The sequence below is a fragment of the Melanerpes formicivorus genome, unplaced genomic scaffold (genome assembly GCF_026170545.1).
Source record: "Melanerpes formicivorus ecotype bairdi unplaced genomic scaffold, bMelFor1.0.p_v2 SCAF_11, whole genome shotgun sequence".
Taxonomy (NCBI): domain Eukaryota; kingdom Metazoa; phylum Chordata; class Aves; order Piciformes; family Picidae; genus Melanerpes; species Melanerpes formicivorus.
Window position 1 is genome coordinate 4,965,540 of NW_027142363.1, and position 21,283 is coordinate 4,986,822.

Sequence of the window (21,283 nt, forward strand, 5' to 3'; positions counted from 1 at the left end):
AACAGAGATAAATATCCACCTGGGCTTCCAGCTTAAACATAAAGATGCCATACAACAGAATGGAATGGAATGGAATGGAATGGAATGGGATAGGATAGGATAGGATAGGATAGGATAGGATAGGATAGGATAGGATAGGATAGGATAGGATAGGATAGGATAGAGCAGGTTGGAAAAGACCTTCAAGATCATCAAGTCCAACCTGTCATCCAACACCATCTAATCAACGAAACCCTGGCACCAAGCACCCCATCCAGTCTCTTCCTAAACACCTCCAGTGATGGTGACTCCCTGGAAGTATTAGTATGAAATGGGAAAAAAATATTAAATATAGATATTAAAAAATAATGCAGTACTGTTTTAGATGTGTTGAGAGACTCAGGACTGAAAATGAAGGCAGTTAGCATGAAAATGAGTACCTGATTACTGGAACACTGCAATAGTCAGCAGCAGGCAGAAAGGAAGCTGCAGTGAAGGTTCAGCAGTTCTCCAGAATGCACACATAGTCACATTAATTTTGAAATCTTTTGAAATGTTATTCCACATTCTCATGCTCTCCAGCAGCAGTTGTGGAACCATCTTTCAATCATTTATAATTGCCTTAAAATTATATAGCACCTTTCTTCTAAATGGATCAGAGAATGGGCTTCTAGCTTGGTTCACTAATTTTAGAGTTTCTAGTGCTTAAACCAAAGAATTTTGTTAGCTAACTTATAAATAGGCTAATTATCATAGTGTGGCCTAACTACTGTAAATTGCCTAGGCAGCAAAACATGCAACTTTAAAACTGCAGACCACCTGATTCTTTCCTTTATAAAAATCTGAGTTCAGATATTTGCAGAAAAATAAAGAGAAATGAGTGACATATAGAGCACTTCCAAATGAGGCCTCATTACAGCCAATTCAAGCACTTTTCTGACTCATCAGAACTGCAGGTTGTGAGAAGACGTGCTCCATATGGCAGCAGCAGAAAACTGTAAGGGACTTGAATCCTCCCCACTTTCACAACCTACCACCTTCAGGAATTGGAAGCTCCATCAACATGTTCATTTTTGCAACATCCCCATAGAGGGTTAAAGCTTGATTTATCAAGGCAAAAGAGAAAAGGCTTGTCCCAGGGTCAACATCCAGATGGGAGAAGGCAAAGTGCTCCTGTGCCCCTCAGCCTCGGTGCTGATGGCTCAGCTGTTTTCCTCTCAGTGAAACATCCTGCAACAAGGTGGTTCAGCCCACTTGCTGGCAGACTCTTCAGTGACTAAGCTCTACTGCATTTTAAACTACTATTGACGGTAACACTTCAAAAGTGTCAGAGTATCAAAAGGATTGTACACTTTAGGAACTTAAGTCCTTTGTGTACATACTTCTGACATTCACCTTTAGTGTACCTTTTCCAAAGCTGATCTCATTCCTCCTCCTGCCACATTTGCAATCTTAGTGGGAAACAAAACTAAAATAGGAACCATTGCTTTTACCATCTGTATTAGCAAAGCCTAAAACAAATAAGCTTTACATTGCTAATAAATTGAATATAGAATAGAATAGAATAGAATAGAATAGAATAGAATAGAATAGAATAGAATAGAATAGAATAGAATAGAAATAACAAGGTTGGAAAGGACCTCTGAAATCGTCAAGTCCGACCTATCACCCAACACTATCTAATCAACTAAACCATGGCACCAAGCACCGCATCCAGGCTCTTCCTAAACACCTCCAGTGATGGTGACTCCACCACCTCCCTGGGCAGCACATTCCAATGGCAAATCTCTCTTTCTGTGAAGAACTTCTTCCTAACATCCAGCCTAAACCTCCCCTGGTGAAACCTGAGACTGTGTCCTCTTGTTCTAGTGCTGGTTGCCTGGGAGAAGAATCCAACATCCACCTGGCTACAACCTCCCTTCAGGTAGCTGTAGAGAGCAATAAGGTCTCCCTTATGGCTCCTCTTCTCCAGGCTAAGCAACCCCAGCTCCCTCAGCATCTTCTCATAGGGCTTGTGCTCCAGACCTCTCCCCAACTTTGTTGCCCTTCTCTGGTCATATATGATTATGTATTTTCAACTAGTCTGAACAGACTATTACACCAGCATGGCTTCTGTACTTTTTCTTTTCACAACAGGTGCTTGGTTGCATGGTTTAGTTGATTAGGTGGTGTTCAATGATAGGTTGGACATGATGATCTTGAAGGTCTCTTCCAGACTGGTCTGGTCTATTTCTATTTCTATTTCTATTTCTATTTCTATTTCTATTTCTATTTCTATTTCTATTTCTATTTCTATTTCTATTTCTATTTCTATTTCTATTTCTATTTCTATTTCTTTTCTATTCTATTCTATTCTATTCTATTCTATTCTATTCTATTCTATTCTATTCTATTCTAATTCTATTCTATTCTTATTCTAATTCTATTCTATTCACATACATCATATTGGAATTCAAAATATAAAATTAAGTCAATAACAGCAGTCCCATAGAAGAATATTCATTCAGCTAAGGCAGTGGGATCTAGGATAAGTATGCAGCTGAGCCCAGAAACTATTCTATAAGCTACTAGCAGAGCCCATCCAAGCTTAGAGGAGTCTATTACTATAAATGCAGAACATGGAAATGAATGTGTGCCTAAGACAAATCGAAATGCAGCCTTGATTTTCTTGATTTGGCTGAACACAAAATGTTTTAAGTAGTTAGTAAATAAAGTTAGTAAATAAAATTGGCCAGTGAAGTAAGAAAAACATGCTAACCAAAGCAAGGCCTGGTAAAGATTAAAAATAAATAATAAATAAATTAAAAATGTTCAAGGTATGTGAAGGGTTGAAAAGTAATAAGGTCTGAATGACTTAGTGATAGCTGTCATAAAAATCTGGCAGGGTATTCTATTTATGGTATGTAATAAAACTGTCACACACAGAATTTATAAAAGCATTTGCCCTAGAAAACTAAATCTTTTTGCCAAGGGCAAGTTAATAACCTCCACAGCTCATTTGAATATATGGGCAAAGGGATGTTTTGACTAATAGAACATCACAAGGTGAGCACTAGGCAATCTTACAGATAGTGTGAGAATGGGATGATCCAAAGATGACAGCAACCTGTTAGGATACTGCTGAAAAATCTTGTGAACTTTATATCCATCATTATCTGCCACTAATGAATGTATAGTGTGCATGTATGTGGAGATGTGTGAGCTTTACTGATGCAGGATTACACATTCAGCAATCCTATGCTAGCTGACATTAAAATCATTCCTCCTCAAATACTCACAGAAGATGCTGACTTGTGAAGTAGCAAATTGAATGCAGAGCTATTGCTCTTAAGATTATGTGGGGCTTAGTGGTTTGAGAGATTTAAGTCACCACCCGATCAGTCGACGTGCAGGATTTTTCCCTCATAAAATCCACACTTTTAAATTGACATACTTTTAAATTGAAGTCTCAAAATTATATCTACATTTAACTTGGAGCTGTATCCCACATTATAAATTATGAATCACCCAAGAAAATGGTTGATTCTTGGCCAGGGTACCGAGCTGCATGCAAATTCATGAGGAATGAACACAAGCATGCCCCATCTTTGTTAGGGATAAAACAGATATTCCTTATAATAATAATCACTGGTTTAGAAAAATGTATTTCTTTCTGCTGAAGAGCTAGCAGGATTTTTCTACCCTGAGTGTTGTGTTGCCACAAAGTACTATTTATACCTGAGCTAGCTAATTTAAAGATAGCTTTGGATATATTTAAATTACATTGACATCACCACCATGACTGCAACTTAGACTCTGTAATGAACTACATTAGATTCTCCAACATATTGGCAGTGGAGCTTTGCTGAAAACAGCAACTAGGATAGATTCCATCAGACCTACAGGAATTAAACCCTGCTGTCAGTTATTTCTGTGTGAGGCACCTGGTGCTTCTGCACAAGGGAAAGAGTCCAAGTAAATGAGAGGAGCATTGGATTAGACTTTAGTCATCATCCCAGTAGACGTGTTGAGGCAGCAGATAGGAAAGGCTTGTGCCTCTGCCTGGTGGCCTATTCCCACAACACAAAGGGAAGTTTCCTATCTTGCTAATGAAGTTCTCTGCTTGTATACATGGCTGTGCAGTTTTTTCTGACTGTGGTTTGCGCTTTAGCAATGTTATTTTACCTTAACATTTAAAGATTTTGCATCTGAAGTCAATTAACATTTTCAGCTACCATATAGCTTTTAGAAGTGTCATTAACATATCATAAAAAAAGGCACAAAACCAGAGTGAGATGGCTTTCCATTCCTGCAGCTGAAATTACCTGAATTGCACTTTACTTGTACTCTTATGTCAGTGACTGATATCCAGGTGCCTGATGAGCATTGACAGTTGAAATGATATTAATAATCACAGTATCACAGTATCACTAAGGTTGGAAGAGGCCTCAAAGATCATCCAGTCCAAGCTGTCACCACAGACCTCATGACTAGACCAAGTGCCATGTCCAATACCCTCTTGAACACCTCCAGGGACGGCAACTCCACCACCTCCCTGGGCAGCACATTCCGGTGACGTATCACTCCCTTGAAGGAGAACTTTCTCCTAACCTCCAGCCTAAACCTCCCCTGGTGCAGCTTGAGACTGTGTCCTCTTGTTCTGGTGCTGGTTGCCTGGGAGAAGAGACCAACCCCTTCCTGGCTACAACCACCTTTCAGGTAGTTGTAGAGAGCAATGAGGTCACCCCTGAGCCTCCTCTTCTCCAGGCTAAACAATCCCAGCTCCTTCAGCCTCTCCCTGTCTCTTTCACTCCCATCCATGGGAGAAACAATTATGATTGATTTTTCTTCTATTCTTTTACTTTTGCACTGGTATGCTATTGTGTGAAGGACTATTGAAGAGAAGTATGTAAAAATTATTTAAAATTTACCCTGGAAAAAATGGCAATAGATGTGGCCTTTCAAAGCTCCAGCACACCCAGCTTCAGCTTCTCACCTTGGCGACTCTGTAGCTGTTTTTTCGCAGGAATATAATCATTCAGGGCTGTTAATGGTAGCAGAGGAAGAGGCAATGCCTCAGAGTGATAAGGCAGTCCTAAAGAATCCATGATTTGGCATAGAAAGATTAAGCAGTACACTCATTTGTGAAGTGTTGCTGAGTGATGATTCTGTTACTATCGGGTTGTAACATATGTTCAGGTCAGCAGCATACATATTGCATCCTCAATTTCTAAATTATTTTTTTGGAAAAAGATCAGCTCTCAATTTCTGGAAGCCAAAACTTCATCTGTCTGAGTTAGAGAGGCTGGACCAGGTTAGAGGAGATTAGAAGTAATGTCTGTTGTGGCATGTCTGCTGTCACTTCGTAGCCGTCTGGTACTACACTCCATCAAGCAAGTTTAGGAGGGAACACAGCTGGTGCTAAAGGCACTCTGTGACTCCTGTCCTTGCTATGTCCTTGTAACACATGCCCCCATGCACATGCCCTTACCCTAAGACAGGCATTTATATCATTTTGTTACCACTCAGTATTAGCCAAGGCAGAGTGCCCATTCACCTAGCAGAGCCCCCCGCTCTGTGCCTGACAGGTAATGGTGTCAACCACACGTCACTGCTTTACATGTGCTTCACACTGCAGCTGCTGTTGTAGCAGCAGCAACGATGAGGTGCACATGGCCACATTTTGGCAACTTGCTCCTAGTCAATCATCCCTTTGTAGCCTGCCTTCAACCTGATGATTTTTGCCTACTGCCTTGTTATCTCATGGCTCCTTCACCAAGCATGCTAGCTGTGCTCTCATAAAGTTACCCTTATTTTTCCTTACACAGGGACTATGAACTGTTCTACTGGCCAGCTGCTGCTGGACACATGCTTTCCTTGCTGGTTAGATGTTCATTTTTCCTCACACATATTACAGGTCTGGCCCCAAGTAGTAGAGGGCTGCCTGTCTGCCTGCAGGGATACAAAAATAGCCTGGGAGCTAATATGAAAACAGCAGTAACAACAATAATGCACTGAATGAATTGCTGAAGTGACCCATACTGCTCTAGGATGGACAAAGAATATGAATCCCTGAGTTACTTTAGATTTATAGCAATACAATAGAGCTATTCAACACAGGCATGCCCTTTATGATCCAAGCAGGACTGAGCTAAATGCACTTTCTGGAGGAATGTGAATGAATGAGGTTAAAGATTTCTTGTCGTATCACCCAAATATCCCAAGGTGATCCAGAAACATGCCTACAGGAGATTGTCAGAGTTGGTAGACTAGCTGCTGTAGTTCCCAGTCACTGCACAAAGCATTAAAAATGCTTCACATTTTCCATGTGAAAAATGCAATGATTCCCAAGGAACAAAGGAATCTCCTGCTGCATTAGCCTCATTCAATTCTTGTGTTAAACCTTCAAAATGTTGTAAATTAAGAGCATGTCCTCAAGCACACACAAAAAAGGCAGCCATAAAACCAAAAACAAAATAAAACCCCACCACAAAACCTTTAAGTGTTAGCCTTAGCCAAATCTAAGGTTGAAGTAAGGGGGTGTCATTGCCCAAAAGTCATCAGAGCCAGTTTCTGGGCTGGATGTGAGAATAGAATAGAATAGAATAGAATAGAATAGAATAGAATAGAATAGAATAGAATAGAATAGAATAGAATAGAATAGAATAGACCAGACCAGGTTGGAAGAGATGAAAGAGACCTTTGAGATCATTGAGTCCAACCTATCACCCAACACCATCTAATCAACTAAACCATGGCACAAAGCGCCCCATCCAGTCTCTTCCTAAACACCTCCAGTGATGGTGACTCCACCACCTCCCTGGGCAGCACATTCCAAGGGGCAATCACTCTCTATGAAGAATTTCTTCCTAACATCCAGTCTAAATCTCCCCTGGTGCAGCTTGAGACTGTTCTCTTGTTCTGGTGCTGGTTGCCTGGGAGAAGAGACCAACCCCCACCTGGCTTCAACCACCCTTCAGATAGTTGTAGAGAGCAATAAGGTCTCCCCTGAGCCTCCTCTTCTCCAGGCTAAACAATCCCAGCTCCCTCAGCCTAGATCATCTAACTCTACATGAATGAGATTTTCCTCAAAGCTCTATATTTATGGGTAGAAAATCCAACACAAAAACAACAAACAATATCCAAATAATATATTTAGATAGACTGTAAGTTACTACCAATATTGTAGAGCTCTACTGATTTTTCCTTTTCAAGGATGAATTCAGGGTCATTTCTAGGTAATATATGAAATTATAACAAACTTTTACTTGACTTCTAGGACACAGACAGGAAAGACATTTCCAAAAATCATTTAAATCCCCAACCCATAAATCTAACTTCCATGTTTCTTGCTGTTCTATATTGTGGTTGTGCTCCTGGTACTAAAGTTTCTGAAATGGAATTGCCTTTTGCTGCTTTACTAGCACGAATGCCACAGAACAAAAAAACCCCACAACACACAAACCAAACCAAACCAACCAACCAAAAGAAAAAGAACAAAAAACAACCTTAACTATTCTTGCAAGAAGTCTGTGTCTTTGAGGTGAGGAGACAGGAAAAGTTATTTCTCTAACTTTGGTTTTTGGGTTTTTTTTTTAGTTGGGTTTTTTTTTCAACATTTTTGCTCTGGATTTCAAGAAGTGAAACACAGGCAGCTACTTTGTTTCATGCAAAATGCAAAACTCTCCCTCAAGCAGAGCTGGGTACATGGATGAGTGACTCCCTCTCTTATGTATGCTTCTCTGATTCAGATACATTTCAAAGCCCGTTTCTATTCCTTTAAAGTCACATACCAAAATTCCCACTCTTTTCTTGGTGGGGGCTCCACGGCGCAACAAGATTACCCTTTCTACTTAAATTTGTGACCAAGGAAATGTAATTCCATAGCATGACCTTGAACCCACACTTTTTTACATGCTGAAGAAAGATCTGAGTCCAAAACAACTGGCAGGCTGGTTTGGACTTTTTTAATAACTTTTATAACTTGATATGTGTTTCTGAAATGAGGTTTAACCAATCTTACCAGGGCAAAATGTAATAAAAGTCTCATAAATCATTTAATACTAGACATATATATCAGCTCCAGCTAGACAAAACAAATATACAATAAATAATATTAGGCTTTGAGACACCAGTCTTATGGCAGAATATGTGCTTGTTCATTAGCTTTGGCAAATTACATTAATCTTTCAAACTCTCATTATATTGTGATATGTCTTATTTTGTATGATCACAAGGCATGACACAATCGGGTTCTGCCACATGTCTTGGCCAATGTTTCAGGAGCATTCAAAATCATTACAAAGTGAATGACACAATAACATGGTCAATATTTCATTTGCTGCTTCACAGCTGTTGGAAGGTGTGTCTCTGATCTCAAACACAAGGGGCATAGCAAACTCTCACCAGTGCTCCTTGGAAAGAACCTGCCTGCCCATTGTGAATGGCTGCAGATTGTTCCAAGTATGATCAGTGAAATATAATTTTATGCTCTGCCTACAGATCAGTTGGATCCAAGCCTATCTCTTACGAAAAAGAAAACAGTTGGTAAGTATTCTCGAGGATCCACTGGGTTTGGGGTTTTTTTTGCACTGATTCTCTAAACTGCTGATTTGTATTAGTCCCAGTACTGCACATATTCCTTGAAATACTGCAGAGGATCTGAGTCGGAATTCTGTTTCAACAGAACAGTCCTATAAAATCCTGTTTGAAGAGACAACACACTTCAGCTGAATCACAGTGATTTTTTAAAACAAACAAAAACCAACCAGAAGCCCAAGCCATTTTCAATAGGTTCATATCAATGTTCCATCTTTAAATAGCATCTTACCACTGCAAGGGAAGTACAAACCATATGTGCTAGAAAAAAACAAACAAATTGCCAAAGATGGGCCTACCTTTGCTTCTGTGAGTTGAACGGCTGCCAGGCAATCCTGGGCTCTAACTAATAGGAATAACCCTACACTTCTGGCATTGCAAATGCTGCCCCACACCAACACATCAGAACTCACCAAAATGTAAAATTTCCCTAAGCATATTAATATTTCATAAGTGTCCATGCACAGAAGCATTAAGAAGCCTGGAGAAAAGAAAGGTAATGCAAAAGTTCCTTGGTATCCTGTTTGAATAAGCAGATGATTAAATCACAACTTTTGAATGCACCTTCTGGACTCCTTTTATTTATCTTTTTGACATTATAAAAAAAATTGATTCTGTAATATCTTTACAAGGATTCGTAGGCCCAGACACCCACTCGCCCATGGAATCTTCCTTGGAGTTATTGCTATAGTAATGTGACATGTTGCACTAAATCAGTTCTTTTGTGCTCTCCATCTCATAGGCTTTGCTGATATGCTGTGACAGTTCCAGCACCTCTTAAATAGCCTTCTAATCTTTTTGCACTCTGAATCACACATGAAAATTTAATTATGTGCAATTCTTCTATCAGCGTTGCCCTAATCTACTACAGCCAACCATATAACATTGTAAAATGAAAAACCATTACATTTTACTAAGATGGGTGTGCAGGCAATCATTATTTTTTTTTTCCCTCTGAAAAAAAATTTAATCATTTTTAACTGATACAACTATCTGATGTTGAACAGAAAGGAACCACATCATTGAGAACCACACAAGTTAACAAAATTCGAGAGGCAAAAAATCATAGCGGATCACGTGAACGTCAACCTTATGAAAATCTGCCATCACAGAAAACACATTAGCAGGTAATTTAGAATCTGGGGTGTTCAGAGAGTTGCATCTTAGGACAGAAACCACGTTGCTAAGTTCCTCTCTGATGAGCATCCCACAGTGTTCATCTCAGTTGCAAAACATACCAAAAGCAGTGGTGACACAAGTCCCCCTCTGCTCTTTAAAAGGGGTGTTTTGACTAGCAAAGCTACTTCAAGCAAAATACAACAATAAATCACATTGCAGGGTTTTGATAACAACTTTCATATCCTGATCAAAGCCAAGGCAAAGGGTTACATGAATATGATTGATAGTAAGTAGGAAAAAGGTTACATTAACAAAGGTAACTGTGCATATGTACATTCATACCTGCATATTCATTCTTTCACATAAGTATTTGCTGATGTTATGATACTGATAGCAGGGTTAGGGCTTCTACTGTTCCATTGTCACATTCCACCTTCCTGCAGCTAAGGAGAAAACAACTTTCCTCCTTATGTTAGACAAAGATAAGAAAGGCTAGGGATTTTAATTCTATGCAGTAACTAGGAGCTGATTTGCATCTGTTTTCTAAGACAAATTGTTCATCAGAATATAACCAAAACCAACAGTATTAAAAAATATTACTTTTAAGAAATGTGGTATTCTTAACATTAATCTCCAAAGCCATTAACTGAATTCCCTTTCCTGACACAGTCTCAAATCTCAGATTGCAATGGCCAAGCTGTGGCACTCCAGCTACGCAGCCAGCAATCAGCAGAGAGGAGTGAAGCCCACCTTCCTCACGCCCCCTTCTAACGGCCAGACATCTGCAGCAACAAGACCAGGATCAGCTGCAAGGGTGCCAGCTGCAAGCAGTAATGACTGGCTAAGACATGGTAATACTCTATGCAATAAGGAAAATTTCTACCCTGTGTGTCATAAAACTGCACTGCTTGCTTCTATATATATTCCTCTCTGATCCAGCAAAATAGGGCAGAGCATGGGAATGATCACACTAAGATATCTTGAATAATTCTAGGGGTTTATGCCACATTATAAGAACTTTGGTGAAACTATAACATCAATCTATATATTACTAGGATTAGTATGCAAATCATGGGAGATTCATTTACCTTTCTCTTTGATAATAGGCTAGGACATTGAATAGAGAATTCCTCTGTAGAGTCATCCTACACTAAGTTTTTCAAAGTCTGAGCAAGGGTATTCTATACTGAGTTACAAGACAGAACAACCTCAAGACAAAACAGGATCTGAGGCAAAGAAAGTCCAGTAGAGAAAAAAAAAAAGATACTCACACAGTTAAACAAATAAAATAAAAGGTATTTATACAGTGCTAATACTCTGATGTTTTCTTCTTCACAGGAAAATGATGTTGTCATCCTGAGTTCATTAAATAAGAACATGATTTTCAGTGGCTTCTTAGACAAGTTGCCCACTAATGTTTCAGAAGGAAAATAATGACCTGTTCTAAACCCAGTTATAAGATTCTTGTATCAGAGATGATGGCTAAAACTAAAATGCTTTAAATACCCTAGCCAGTCACCAGGCACTTCCCATAATATTTCATACCACCCAGAACATTTTAAAGCATGTAATTCCATAGCATCAGTGATAGATTAGGCTATGGCATCCATCTCAAGTGCCAAATTTTTTACACTTCCTATATCCTTCAATAATGAATTAACTTTTTGCTTAATGACTGCAAGTTTAATTAATTTACTGAAAACAGGCATCACTAACCACTCCTTTAATGAAGAAAATTAATTAAAATCCACCATTCTTTTTTGAACCTGCCTGAAGTTTAAAATGCTATAATGTTATTGTATAAACATTACCTTAAAATAGCTTAAGAAAAATGCCACATTATTGAGTTTAAAATGACAGAGAAGTAATTTTAGGATTTCTTTTATGTGGTAAACACAGTATTTTAGCTCCCCTCTTCTATTTCTCAAGAGATATTTGGACTCAGTCCACCCAAGAATTATGCCATTAATTAAAAGCAGACACTATTTACCAGTCACAACCTTAGGTGGACTCTGTTTATATGTTTTTTTCCAAAGTTTCTTTATCATATACAGGAAAGGGCAGGGGGAGATTAAAACTCACTTGCATACGTATACCAGGTGAAAATGAAGCACATTCACTCACATGAACCTGACTTCACTTTCAATGAGCACATTAAAATTGTTCACGAACACAAGAGGTATATTTCACATTCCTCAATTTTCATTAGTAACTCAATTTCTGTGCTCCATAAATGACCTATTTATTTTCCCAGATACCTTCATTTTCTTCTAACATGACAAAGGCACCAGGCATAGTAAAAACCTGAGGCACCTACTGTGAGGTTTGCCAATTTACTGACATGTAGGATGCAGCATTGGTTCTGCTGAAGTTGTAGTGTAAACGTAAGCAGTTTAAGTTATAACAAGAGCTTAAGGCTTTAAACTGTAAGCTTTTTCTAGGCCTACAAGCACAGTAATCTTGTCCACCTAACTACTGTGGAAAATCTTGGTATCTTCCAGTTACACTGGAGCTGCACAGCACCTGCTTTGTTAATGAGAAATAGAAATGCCTTTGCCCTGTAGCTTGAAAATAGTGGAGAAATAGCTAAAACTGAAGAAGCTCTAGTAGTCTACTACATGGTGCAATGATAGCCCTAACACTTCAAGAAAATAAGTGAACAAATTACATTTTCAGTCACTCTTGAATCCTAGTCTGATATAAAGACCTTGAGGGTGATGTGAAAAACATCCTAGTTAAATGGTTTCAGCAATATTATTTTAGAAGGCAAAGGAGAGATTGTTTTTGTCCAACTCTCAAGCATTCATAGAGATGTTCCCAAAAGAAATACACTCAGAAGTGTGTGAAGAGTGCTACTGGTTACACCAGGATGGAGTAAATTAATATTGAAAATCAAACCTGAAGTAATACTGTCTTTCATTTACAGAGTGTGAGATGCTTAGTCCATTAAAATATAGTGTGAAAAAATACAAACCCCCCACCTTTTGTATGAAAATATTGAATAACATTCCCTGAAGTGTACATACAAGTCTGCTGACATGCAGTTATATTTAGTGTGACTACAGTCAAAGACTGTCTGCAGATCATAACAGAAAGTTCTCAACTATCCAGATGATTCAGCATTAATAAGCAGATGATAATCACTTGTAGATGAATGAATGCCCACTTATTTAGGCATTTGGAGAAAGCACTTGACAGTGGAGGAGCACGAGTTTGTACATCTAGTTAATCAGTATTTGATGAAAGAAAGGATTTCCAAAGTTTGGATTTGTTTAGGAAAGCACAAGGTACAAAAGAGGTGCTGCCATTGAGCCAGTGTACAACAGTCACAAGGCAAACATGTCTTAGATGCTGGGCACACTTCTCCCTCTCTTGACAGGATTAATGTACAAAAAATATATAGAAAGGGTAGTATAGATGGCAAAGCCTTAGATGCTGGGCACATTTCTCCCTCTTTTGACAGGATTAATGTACAAAAAATGTATAGAAAAGGTAGTATAGATGGCAAAATCTAATGCATTTAGATTTGACGAACAGAGTGTGAAGAATGACAAAAAACCTGGGAATCGTAAGCCTGGAAAATAGGTTATGAGATACAGAGTTGATAACAGTCATCTTAAGTCACAAACAGCAAAGAGGAGGACAAATACTGAGTTCTTCCTTCATGAGAAGAATCAGAGTCATTACAGAGTACACTGCACTGGTTAGGCCACACCTTGAGTACTGCGTCCAGTTCTGGGCCCCTCAGTTTAGGAAAGATGTTGAGTTGCTGAAACATGTCCAGAGAAGGGCAACAAAGGTGGGGAGAGGTTTGGAGCACAAGTCCTATGAGGAGAGACTGAAGGAGCTGGGGTTGCTTAGCCTGGAGAAGAGGAGGCTCAGGAATGGGCTGCCTGGGGAGGTGGTGGAGTTGCCGTCATTGGTGGTGTTTAGAAGAGATTTGATGGGGTTCTTGGTACCATGGTTTAGTTGATTAGATGGTGTTGGATGATGAGTTGGACACGATCTTGAAGGTCTCTTCCAACCTGGTTTATCCTATCCTATCCTATCCTATCCTATCCTATCCTATCCTATCCTATCCTATCCTATCCTATCCTATCCTATCCTATCCTACTCTACTCTACTCTACTCTACTCTACTTTATTCTATTAGATGAAACTACCCAAAAAAGAAGTTCAATCGCAAAGGTAGAATTCTATGTACACTGGAGGGTTCATCTGTGCTCAGAGTATGCAGCCAATATTACTACATTTTAAATAATTCCTTTTAAATAACTGAATGTATTAGTGGACAAATACATTCAAAGATAGGAATTTAGATTCTTGAGATGTAAACAATGTGACAAAATTGTCTTTTTCCAGAGAATAATAGAAATAGGGCAACGTGCCAGATGAATCTGTGGTCTGACCTGGCATTCTTTCTGTGTCCTTAAAATAATCCTAACAAAACTGATATATATATGAAACACTCTTTTAAATGTATTGTTGTGTAAATATTCAGTGATCTGACATTGTGAAATGTTCAAGAATATGTGAGGAAGCATTGAAAAAAATCATCTTAAGACTAACTGAAATCTTTGACTTCGTCTGCTTCAATAAGCAGATTTTTTTTGTGTGAGAGTCTTTATAATCTAGTGCAACACTATCTTAGAGATGAACAGTTACTCGCCCCTCACACTCACACATCCCAATAAAATACAAACTTCCAAAAAGCATAAAGCAAACCCCAACTTTCTGGATGTACCAAATTACCAGTATAAACCCAGGAACTGAGCCAGCCTCTTTTTTATTCTGTCCTCGTAGAGCCTAATGCAATACTATAAATTTAAATTCATTTGGAGTTCTGTTGCTTTACCAAAAGATCTGTATCTGCATGAGTTCCATAGATTGCCATGCCATTTTGTGGGATTAATGACAAAAAAACCATGCATGTATAATCAGGGTAACGCGGTAGTACATTTCAGCTTCTGCAGGTCATTTATAATTTATGCAATTTGTTCCCTCTTTTTTAATGGCAACATTTTTCATTCAAAGTTGTGCTTCCCTCATCTGTAAAATGGGGAGTCATTCATTTAATGTATGCAGATGGAAAACAGAAAGAAGGTCAGACAAATTGCAGTCCTGTATTCTGCAAGAGAAGTAGAATTTTACACCCTTCCTGAACAAAAAAAAAAAGACTCAAAAAATCTATTTCAGAATATTGTCTAGAACTACAGCAAAAGGAGGACTGTAAAAATAGGTATCCTATAGCTATGTTGAAATAGCTTTAAATATAGTGCTGCTTTCTTGTAAGTATACAATAGTCCAACGTCCATTCTATTCATTTAGCCTTAATTTTGGACCATGGAGAAGAAAAATACAAAAGTTATGTTCAAGGTAAAAAATAATAACAAAAAAATCCCAAGGAAATTAAAGTCCCAATTCTCAAAAATACTTGTATGCCGCCATTGTGAAATGTATTTTGAGGAAAAGGATTACATTTTAAAGGCCCTCTAACTAAAGATTAATAAGGCTTTAAAAGGGCATGTTACTTTATGGACAACCAAATATTTTCCTGCTTTACTTTCTAAGGCTATTTCAATATTATTTCCCTAAAGTATTTTTTTTAAAAGGCTTAGTTTAAAATATTCAATGGAACCCAGAGACTTCCATGTCACACAAAAAAAGTAAAATCTAAAGTCCATTTGTAGATCTATCCATGGATAAACAGAAAGGGACCTGGGGGTACTGATTGACAGCCAGCTGAACATGAGCCAGCAGTGTGCCCAGGTGGCCAAGAAGGCCAATGGCATCCTGGCCTGCATCACAAATAGTGTGGCCAGCAGGAGCAGCGAAGTCATTGTACCCTGTACCCAGAACTGGTTAGGCCACACTTTGAGCACTGTGTCCAGTTCTGGGCCCTCAATTTAAGAAGGACATTGGGACTCTTGAATATGTCCAGAGAAGGGCAGAGAAGGTTCTGAGAGGCCTTGAGCACAAGCCCTATGAGGGACACAGTCTCAAGCTGCGCCAGGGGAGGTTTAGACACGAGGTGAGGTGAAAATTCTTCACCGAGTGAGTCGTTAGTCATTGGGACAGGCTGCCCAGGGAGGTGGTGGAGTCACCATCCCTGGAGGTGTTCAAGAGGGGATTGGACATGGCACTTGGTGCCATGGTCTAGTCATGGGGTCTGTGTTGATAGATTGGACTCGATGATCCTCGAGGTCTCTTCCAACCTTAGTTATACTGTGATACTGTGAGAGGCTGAGGGAACTGGGGTTGTTTAGCCTGGAGAAGAGGAGACCTTATTGCTCTCTACAACTCCCTGAAGGGAGGTTGTAGACAGCTGGGGGTTGGTCTCTTCCAGGCAACCAGCACCAGAACAAGAGAACACAGTCTCAAGATGCACCAGGGGAAGTTTAGGCTTAAGGTGAGGATAAAGTTCTTCACAGAGAGAGTTGTTGGCCATTGGAATGTGCTGCCCAGGGAGGTGGTGGAGTCACCATCCCTGAAGGTGTTCAAAAAGGGATTGGACATGGCACTTGGTGCCATGGCGTAGTAGTCACAAGATCTTGGGTGACAGGTTGGACTTGATGATCTTTGAGGTCTTTTCCAACCTTATTGATTCTATGATTCTATAAGCAAAAGACAGGCAACTGGTTTTGTTGTTTGTTTGTTTTTAAATAGAGCTCATCTTTTCAAAGCTGAAAAAGCCAGTTGTGCAAATCTTCCTGTTTGACTTCTTAGTCAGTAGAACATCCTTTTAGAGCCAGCTCATACAGAGAGTATGGTTACTAATGTAGTTTCATTGTCTATTTGCAGTATATCAGATTTCAGAAATCCTGTGATTTGATGAAGTTTAATGAACTTCTGAGAGGGCCTTGATGATCTTTGAGGTCTTTTCCAACATTATTGATTCCATGATTCTCTGAAAGGCCACCTTCAGTGGAAAAGTTCCTTACTTTATTTGGTATATTCCATTCAATTCCAGGGAGATAAAGAAAAAATGGCAGCAAAAAAATTACCGTAGAAGAAATGTCTCCATTAGACAAATTAAGTTCCTGTATTCTATTCTTAGAGTGTATTTTTAAATTTATAAAGTCTAAGAAACTGGTATCTCTAACAAATCTGTACCGTAAAAATCATTAAGCAATAAAGCAAGCTAAAAATACAATAGAATTTGTATGTTTATTGGTACAGCACTATTGAGCACCAGTCAGATAACCTGCTGATATCTGGGATATTGCCCTTTTAAATTTCACTGTTTGTTTTAAATATTCATGACTTGCAACATTTTGGGATGATAGCACTTGAGCAATGGTGAATCCAACAGTAAAGTCATTTCATTTAAAGGTCAAAGTGAAACTTCCAGGCTTAAGAGTATGCTGGTGAGCTGGAAGTCAACAACATTTTCAGAGTGAGCAAATACCTTTCATCAGTTCCAAACCTTTAAAACTGTTTGATTCCTTGAAAAGTTTCAAATCAACTCAGTTTGCTAATTGATTCTGAAACACAGAACCAGAAGAAAAATATCAACAATGTTCAAGAACTAACTTAGTGTCATGGTAGGGCCAAATGGGCCCAGCACAAACCCAGACAGACCCTGATGTGTCTAGACATGGTCCCACTCTCCCCTCTCCCTCCTGCAGGAGTCAGGGTAACACTGGACAAGAAAGGCCCAAACATGTCTGGGTAAATAAGTCTCCCTTTGGGGTAAAAGCACATGTACTGGCCACTGCTTCTCCCCACCCAGGCCTATGTTTCTGCCTTTTATGTCCACAGCCTGACAAAAGTCACTTTTCATCGGGTAACTATGTGCTCGCTCCAATTGCCCTATTGGTCCAATTGAATTTCAGGCAAGATATATATACAGGCTGATTTCTACTTGCCTTGCCTTGCCTGCTTGGACCTGCCTTGCTTTGATTGGCCTTGCCTCGAGTTGTCTGGTCCAAAACCTGGGATAGAAAGTACGAGCCTACTCACTGCAAGCCGAGAATATTAGAATAACCTTTATTAGAATAAACCAAATCAGGTTGGAAGAGACCTTCAAGATCATCGTGTCCAACCCATCAACCAATCCATCCCACCTAAACAGCTAACCCATGGCACCAAGCACCCCATCAAGTCTCCTTCTGAACACCTTCAATGACGGCGACTCCACCACCTCCCTGGGCAGCACATTCCAATGGGCAATCACTCTCTCTGTATAGAACTTCTTCCTAACATCCAACCTGAACCTCCCCTGGCACAGCCTGAGACTGTGTCCTCTTGTTCTGGTACTGGCTGCCTGGGAGAAGAGACCATCATCCACCTGTCTACGACCTCCCTTCAGGTAGTTGTAGAGAGTGATAAGGTCACCCCTGAGTCTTCTCTTCTCCAGGCTGAGCAACCCCAGCTCCCTCAGCCTCTCCTCATAGGGCTTGTGTTCCAAACCCCTCACCAACTTTGAAGAAGCCACAAGCCATAGGATCCAGACCTTGCTTCCACTGGCAACTAGAATTTGAGCTGTGCCACTGTTAACCCAGGACAAAGCAAGAGCCCATCACGTAGCCAGGTGGGGGTTGGTCTCTTCTCCCAGGCAACCAGCATGAGAACAAGAGGACACAGTCTCAAGCTGTGCCAGGGGAGGGTTGCGGTGGATGTTAAGAGGAAGTTCTTCCCGGAAAGAGTGATTGGCCATTGGAATGTGCTGCCCAGAGAGGTGGTGGAGTCGCCATCACTGGAGGTGTTTAGGAGGAGACTTACTGGGGTGCTTGGTGCCATGGTTTAGTTGATTAGATGGAGTTGGATGATGAGTTGGACGTGATGATCTTAGAGGTCTTTTCCAACCCAAATATTTTTAAACATTTACTAGTTTATACACTATAATATTTATGCTACAAGCTGCCAGTTACTTACTAGCAGTATAGTTTTACTAGTTTTCATGCTTTGCAGTTGTTTTTTTTTCCCTTTTGTCTTCTCACTAACAAAATGTCACAGTTTCAAATCAATGTCTTTTGAAAACAGTTTTCCACAGCATCTCAGCAAACAGCACTTTAGCACATCACATAAGCATTTCTGACAGGTTTCTTGCACTATAGCATTGTTTAAAATGAAACTGCTAATTCGGATCTCCAGTGTTGCTAACGCCTTGGGCCTCAGCCAAAAATTGGGGTCTAACTTGTGAAGCTCTTTTCAAAGTGCAGGTTGGCTTTTTGAAAGCAAAAAAAAAAAAAAATAAATCAAAGACTGTTTTTTGTGTATGCAAGTTAATGTGGAGAAAATTTCAATTCAATTATATTTTTAACAGAATAAATGCCCTTTTAGTAGAGCATAGAATTTGACATAGCTCACCTCTTCTGGCTTTGTTGTAGCAATTTCCCAGATCTGTTCTTTCACAAGAAAAGTCTCAAATTTTGATTTGGCAGTTATGTCATCACAGCATCTGCCTTCCTTCCATGTATTGAGTTAGCAACTCCAATTTTATTGATAGATCCATCAACATACAATGTTTGTAAAATAAAAACGTGTCAGCTGCTTGATTTGATGCATCGCTTTAATTTGGCATTAGTTTCTGCTAAAGAATAGATTAAGACACGAACAGGCATCCTGTATCACATCCTGACAGACAGACAAAATTTGACACCAACATTTTTGGTTTAAGAAATATGAATGTATTCATTTCTCACCTTGCAATGCTAGGCCTCTTAATACCTACACACTTAGTTTATTGCTCTCATAGAAGTTTCAGTGGCTTTCACAGGGTGTATTGGGTTGGACTGAGCTGGAGTTAATTCTCCTCACAGCATCATTCTAGTGCTGTGGGTTTTTTTCAGCAGTAGTTGATAACACAGCAGTGTTTTGGCTACGGTTGAGTAAGTATCCAGGCTGTGTCTTTTCAACATTTCCCTATCCTAAGAGTACATTGAGGGGTGGGCAAGATCTTGGGAGAGGACATGGCTGAGCCAGCTGACTCTGACTGGCCAAAGAGGTATTCCATACCATATGACATACTGTCATAGTATCAGTCAGGGTTGGAAGGGACCACAAGGATCATCTAGTTCCAACCCCCCTGCCATGGGCAGGGACACCCCACACTAGATCAGGCTGGCCAGAGCCTCATCCAGCCTGGTCTTAAACACCTCCAGGGACGGGGCCTCAACATCAGCTCAGGTATAAGAATGCAGTGAAAGAAGAAGTAGGGAGATTCATCCATGGCGTCTATCCTCCCAAGGAACCACCCAGCTTAGAGAGCCCTGCTTCCTAAGGCCAACCATCATCCTGCTGATGGCCAGTAGAGACTAACACCTCTCTCTCTGCTTTTTGCATCTGCACAATCTATCACTGTTTGCTTATTAGTGTTATTAAAATTGCTCCTATCCTATCCCTGGCTTGTTATATTTTTTTCCCCTTCTCCCCCTGTCCACTTAAGAGGGGGAGTGATAGAGCAGCTTTGGTAGGCATCTGGCCTCCAGGCCAGGGCCAAACCACCACACAGGGACAAGTCATGATGTCTGAAATTAAATACCTGTTCATGTCTTTACAGATGTTTATATTATTCCATCTTATCTTCTCTCATCCTCTGAGATAATCAATCAGTAAAAAGCAGCTTGTGAGTTGCTATATGTGTATAACCACAAATTATATATATGGAGGATTCAAGTTTTGCTGTTTTCATTACTTGCAAAAATTGGGGTGTGGGGGGGGTACCACTTCCTTACATCTTTTAGAATGCTCACCATACTACTCATCTTCAAACTGATTTCCCAGAAGTGTGTTTCTCTTGTCAAGCCCTGCATTTCAGAATCGATTTCAAGTTCAAATACAGAGTTGGAAAAAATTTACCTACATGTTTTGATGTTGGTCATCTTCCAATTTGTTTAGCTTTCCTAAGTGCACTGTCAAAGTTTAGAAGTATACATGAATTTTCAACCACAAATCTTTAAATGCACTGTAATAAGCTGTAGACAAAAATTATTATTTAAAATTATATTAAAAAAAACTTTCTTAAAATTGACAACTCTTTGGGTAAGGGGTTTGGAACACAAGCCCTATGAGGAGAGGCTGAGGGAGGTGGGGTTGCTTAGCCTGGAGAGGAGGAGACTCAGGGGTGACCTTATTGCTGTCTACAACTACCTGAAGGGAGGTTGTAGACAGGCAGAGGTTGGCCTCTTCTCCCAGGCAGCCAGCACCAGAACAAGAGGACACAGTCTCAGGCTGTGCCAGGGGAGGTTTAGGTTGGATGTTAGGGAGAAGTTCTATACAGAGAGAGTGATTGCCCATTGGAATGGGCTGCCCAGGGAGGTGGTGTAGTCACCATCATTGGAGGTGTTCAGGAGGAGACTTGATGGGGTGCTTGGTGCCATGGGTTAGCTGTTTAGGTGGGTTGGATTGGTTGATGGGTTGGATGCGATGATCTTGAAGGTCTCTTCCAACCTGGTTTATTATTGTTGTTATTATTATTATTATTATTATCATTATCATTATCATTATTATCATTATTATCATTATTATCATTACTCTTAAATCTTAGAATATGCACTGAAGATGTTTACATCTCTGAGAGCAAGGTTTGAGTCATTTTCCTATTAGTCTTCGACTCATTTTATGAATCTTGGGTAGTGCTTCCATTTCTTTCTCTTTTCCAGAGG